Below are 6,273 nucleotides of genomic sequence, written 5' to 3'. Positions count from 1 at the left end.
TTAGACATATAGACAGGGTGAGGAAAGTCAATATCTTATAAAAACAATTTTTACTAATAAAATCTGTTTAACCTGATAAAATGTCCGTAACCAACAACAATTATCTAAAAAAATAAATGATTTAAAATTTTTTTTTAAATAGACGTTTTGTAGCATAAGGGCATTTGTAGGATAACAATTTTATTTATATTTTATTAGTAACTGTCATTATTGGACTGTAAATTACACTTGTAGTCAAAGATTTAAAACTACGTTATCTTACTTGTTGTCTCAACCATGACACTTTGGTTGAGCTTGGACTTCCGAATTAGCGGGAAGTTCACGAGATCAGTTGGCGAACATACAAAACCCCCAATACCAGGAACCATCAAGATTCAACAGCAGGTTTGAATATAGATTTATTGATGAAATTATTTCAAAAGACCTGAAATTACAAGATCAATTAATAAACAGAATAAAATATTATTCGTTATCTTAAAACTTTGAGCACTAAAAAATCTTTTTCTTTTCTTATGGTTAAAGAATCTTTGGAAACTTTGGCTTTAAAGGAAAATTATTTGGTTTAATAAATCATTGTTAAATGCAACAATAAGGCACATAAAAATTACTAAAACATATATTAAACATAATTAAGTTTCATGTTTAGCTGGCTAAAGCCTTTTTTTAAAACTACATATAATCGTCCTATACACCATACTTCTTAATCAAATTAACAAATTCTACCTGAAGCTCTTATGGTTTCAAATCCCTGATATACTAGGGTAGTTCACACTCAATGAGACCAATGATAGGCCCAATTTTGTTCTCCGCAATCTTCACACTCTCATATCTCATTCAAAAGTAAGAACGTGCGCTTCAAAATAAACAAACACTCTATGCCGCGCCACATTATGAAAGGAAAGCCCTAAAAGACGACATTTGCGCTTTGATTTTGGTTTAATGATAAGGAATTTAATTTCGAACTTGATAAACACAAAGCTTCCTCGAAAAGAGGTTAAGACACACCCCCCGTTTGAAAGTCAAATTAACTTCCTTAACGAGATTCAAGGTTTTTTTTCGCGCTGAGCACTAGCAACATTTCTCACTAAACTCAACTCACCATAATCACATGAGAATGGCCACATCCCGAAAACGTGACAATTTTGCTCCTAACTAAATGAAACCCCGTGAAATGCATACACAATATTATACTCCTCACTAGGACTCATAATACCTCACATTTTAGGATAGAAGGATGGGGATTGGTTTGTACCATACAACATTCCATGCACATGACAATCACAAGATCACATACACAATCCTAAAATAGATAATCCTATTAATCATGATGTTGTAAATATAACAACTATATTAATTAATAATCATTTCATAATCAATAGGCAATAAATCATTATTAATAAATCAATAAGTACCTACGAAATCAGGTTGAAATGTAAATGTAAACAAATAATGTAAAAATAAAACGAAATAAATCTTAGACAAGAAAATTAAGATTTATAGGTACTTAAAACTAAATTTGTTAAGCATCAAAAAGAGTAGTAAGAAAAAATTTTTCAAAATCCTTGGGCAGAAAGTTTTTCAAACCTAATGAATAAGAACTGTAATATCTTAATCAACAATAAAACTTTTTAATACTTAAAGAATAGCAAAATATTAATATCTTCGTTAGAATTTTCATTGAAATTATGAAAAAAATACCAATTTTTCTTTGTAAAAAAAAAACTTTAAATATGAATTTTCAATCATTCCTTGATCTGAATAAAAATGTTTTACTTGATTGAAATTCATATATAATTTAAAAAAAATCTGCTAAAAAATACTTGATTTTTTTCATAGAATAAATATCGAATCACGCAACCTCGACACATTTATCCCTTTTTGTTAAACTTTTCAGGTAAGTTTTAAAATGAATTGTACTTTTGAAAAGAAATTAAACTCAATAAAATTAAATTTGAGCATATGAAATAGAAGAATATTTAATCGCATTTCATTTGATTCTTATTTTAGGCGTAAAAGTAGGCATATGAAAAATGTGGCTTTTTACTAAAAAAATCTCAATTTCCATAAAATAAGAATCAATTATTAATCATAATTTTTAACAACTGCCTGACTGATACAGCATGTTCTTCTAGGGGAGATTTATCCGTCAGTCTGAACAAGACTCTTGCCGTCTTTCTTCCATCCTCAATTCTCGTCACTCGGCCCATCCTCAAACATCTCATCAGCGGATTGGTACTCGTAACCAGAACTACATCTCCATCAGCTAGTGGCTCTGCCATCTCATCCTTCCACTTGGACATCCGTAATATCTTCGGTAGGATCTCCTGGCGGTAGGCAGTCCAAAACTGGGCAGATAAATCTTCCAACAACTTCAACCTGGAGGAAATTTGGTCCTCCGGTTTCATCGCCACATTGCACAACGGCTGGCGGTCAACATTTCCCAGCAGCTGGCCAGGGGTAATTAGCCGCCAATTCTCCACGTCGTTCGCAGCTTCAATCGTCAGTGGTCTGCTATTCATAATTTTACTGACCTCCGCCAACAGCACCAGGAGCTCGTTGAAATTAACAGAACTATTCACCAACTTCTTGGACAGCAATCTCTTGGTTAATCCCACCATTTTCTCAGCCTGCCCAATATAATGGTGGGCTCGGGCCGGGATCTGAGACCAAGAAAACTCTACCTGGCTGCCCAACCTCTGCTCTAAAACCTTGCGAGCACCGGATAATTGTGTGCCCATGTCGCTTACTATGATCTTCGGCAAACAATGAACAGCTTCCAATTTGCGCAGGGACAACAGGATACTGCTGGTATCATACTTTTCCAAGGCATCTAACCACAACGCCCCAGAGAATCTGCAGACCACCACGAACACCCACACCTTCTTCGTTGCTGTCTGACTCCTCGTTTTGGCGGCAGCTCTCCTCGTAACCAGCGGACCCATCAGGTCGACTTGCACAGCTTCAAAAGGCCTGCTCGGGACCAACTTGTCAGGTAACACCTCCTTCATGGTAGCACGACATTCCTTAGCCCTCTCAACACTGCAGGGCCAACATTTCTTCACTTCCATGATGGCCAACCTCCTTGCCTTCACAATCCAGCACCAACGGCGGCTCTCAGCTAAAGTTCCACGGACACCAGAGTGAAGCTCAACATGCGCTTCTCTCATAAAAACAGCAGCTAACCAATTACCAGGCTCCAAAATTATTAAACCTGGCATGTCTTCAAATATCATTTTACGGCCGCCAGTAATGGCGTCAATGACTGGCTGTCCTCGACCAACCATTTTAAGAATCCTCATCTCCCTGGTCACATAATTTCCACCGGGACCAACGACAGGCCAGGTCAATGATACTTCATGCACTAATGGATTTAATGACGCATAATTGCCTTTAGCATCATTTATCCACTCATCCTCTTGGCTTCGTGACACAATGAAAAGTTCCGCCGCCGCCATAAAATTGTACAAGGACGGCTTGTACACAGCATCTGCGGCTGCTACATGACTACCAGCGGCTGTAGCCTTACCTTCTTGTCTGCTCTTTAGCTTCTTCAACCAGGTGTTCGCAACTTGCAGGACAGCTGCCATAATACGTTTGGCCTGTCCAAATGACCTCCTGTGCTTAAACCTAAAGACATCTTCAGCGGCTTCTCCGGCAACTTTCATTGAACATAACTTAACCATTTTGGTATTCAACTCCTCAGGGGGTAAAACCTGCTTGACTTCTTCGGCAGTTTTCACCGGCCACGCACTTTCATCCTGGCGCAACCATTCTGGGCCCAATCTGTACCTGGAACCTGGTCCCAAATCTGATACTTTGCAGGTGCTTCTGGTGCCCAAATCTGCAACGTTTTGCGTCCCCGGGACCCACCTCCAGTCATCCTTGTTGGTCGCAGATTGAATTTCTCCAATACGATGAGAATTAAATGTGTTCAACATAGCACTGTTGGAAACTATTTGTGATAAAACACACGATGAATCAGTAAAATACATCACTCTGATAATATCAAAGGGCAGGGCATCTCTGACGGACTTTGCCAACCTTGTGGACATCTGGCACCCCATCAACTCAAGGCGTGGAATTGACTCACACTTGACCGGCGCAACTCTTGACTTGGTGGCTAGCAGAAACGTTTCAAATCCTTGTCTAGTTGGCCACCTCAAATATGCATTACTTGCATAAGCCTCTGATGACCCATCCGAAAACATCATCAAGGATGGAAGGCCAGTTGGTTCATCCGGGACCACACAACGGTCAAACTCCAATTTAGCGACCTCAGCTCTGTCCTCCAGCGACTGAACAAGTTCATCCCGTAGACTTTTTGGAATGAAATCTTGCCAGCCCAAATTCAGCAAACAGGTTTTCCGCAGGACAAGTTTAATTCTCAACAGAATAGGGCTGCAAAGCCCGATCGGGTCGAAGGTCTGGGCGGCGAACCTATGGACCATCTTCTTTGTCAGATTCTCGTCCAAGGCGTCCTGGAGGTTGTACAAATCAGCATCCTCTTTCACCTTCTTTCCCTTGACTTTGCCATCTTGGTTGACTCTTGTGGCGATGGACAACACATCGGTGGCTGGCTTCCATATCAGCCCGAGAACCTTGGTATGCTGGCAATCATCTCCAGAATAAATGACTTGTTTGAAGGAAAAACTACCTTTACCGATAATCCTGTCGGCCTCTTTCATCATCTCCTTGGCTTCTGGCTTCGATCCTGCTCCCGAAATAACGTCATCTATGAAGCTGTGCTTCTCAAGCTTGACTGCAACTGGAATCTGAGGTAACTTGAATTCCTCATCAGGGTAGGTAGGTATTTGTGGCTCCTTCCATAATTCAGGTTTGGCAACAATTTCACTACCATTTATTTGTCCCTCTCCATACATCTCCTTGACCTCTGCTTCACTCTTTCCGCCGAACAGGCGGGACGTCAACTTCAGGGCTGTAACTGCCAAATTTCCCGCAGCTAACTCGCCGAAATTTACAACTTTGGTCAGGTAAATTTCAAGTGGACCATCTGGCGTCGGGGAAAATAAAACTCTCTTCATCTGGCTGTCGAACTCTGTGGCCAGGATGGAGTTATAAAACTTGGAGATATCCGCGGTTATACCAACCTTGTAACCGCGGAAAAGCATCAAATGATAAAATATCTTCTGCATTGGCGGCGGGCCTCCCAGCATTATGTTATTAAAACTGGTACCCTTGAACGTCAGAGAACTATTTGCACACAATCGCATGGGTGTGGAACTTGAATCCTCCTTGAAAGCAACCACTATTGATGAACAAGACTTAGGTCCTTCATACTGCAACTCTTCAGGCGTGGCTTTTTGGAAAACGCCTCTTCTTATGGCGTCGTTGAATACCTCCACATACATTCCATAGGTACCTTCCTTGACCATCCTGGCACGATCCTTTTCAGCAATTTTGCGGGCTAAACTCTCATTGTAGGGTAAAGTGTGAGGATCTTCAATATAAGCATATTGACCTGTCCACTTGTTGGACTGCAAGTCTAGTGTTAAACCTGCCTCAATTATCCTCTGCCTCTCACGCTGGTCCCAGGTAGTGCCGTCGGCCATAGCCTTGCACTCTTGACAAGCAGTACATCCTGGACAAAGTGCCTGCGGCTGTATGCCAAACGATTCAGACGTCAGAAAGTCTGGCAAAGTGCCTCCACTGACACTGACAGCCTTATAAGCCGACTTTTGATCTCCAGCTCCACCATCAGCACTCGTACAGATAAAACCACTACCAAAAATGGTTCGCCACAACATAGACTGGCCCACTTTCTGGTAGGTTGAAGGAAACACGTCAGGATGTGTATTTCCAATGATGATATCTAAGCCTCCACTAATATATGTAAACCTTTCTGGCGGCATTTTAAATATCTCGGCGGCAGTTTCGGGGTGGACCGAGCGCATCTCGTTGGCCCCGCCGAGGGTAGGCATGACAGCTGCCTCAAACTCCCTCAGATTGCCGTCCCTATCCTTCAGATAAAACACAACATTGCGGCAGGAAGACTCACTGCCATCAGCTACAGAAATAGTTGTATATCTGCCAGTAGATTTCAGCTTCAACTTGTTGGATAACTTCTCAGACACAAGTGGCAAATTTGCCCCGGAGTCAAACATTACCGTGGCGTGGCAGGTGCCGCCGCCAGGTGCTACAACAGGAACTAACTGAAGTAAGAAGGTACAGGGGCTGGGTGCAGAACTTGACTTGTAGACTGTATTCACACCAGCACTAGCCTCATGGAGTAACCTGGAATGGTATCTGTCGCAA

At 41.4% G+C, this 6,273-nt stretch overlaps 1 long non-coding RNA gene across 1 annotated transcript; it reads right to left on the bottom strand.

Moving 5' to 3' along the window:
- Positions 1-385: 385 nt before the first annotated feature.
- LOC145324296 (uncharacterized) lies at positions 386-839 on the bottom strand. Its single transcript, XR_013881233.1, has 2 exons — positions 724-839; positions 386-424 (listed from the first exon to the last, which is right to left on the bottom strand). It is a non-coding gene; the product is annotated as an uncharacterized LOC145324296 (long non-coding RNA).
- Positions 840-6,273: the final 5,434 nt, after the last annotated feature.

The sequence above is a fragment of the Acartia tonsa genome, chromosome 7 (genome assembly GCF_053477335.1).
Source record: "Acartia tonsa isolate MP-2025a chromosome 7, ASM5347733v1, whole genome shotgun sequence".
Lineage (NCBI taxonomy): Eukaryota > Metazoa > Arthropoda > Copepoda > Calanoida > Acartiidae > Acartia > Acartia tonsa.
The sequence above is the reverse complement of the archived record's forward strand: the minus strand, read 5'-3'. Positions and strand labels throughout refer to the sequence as shown.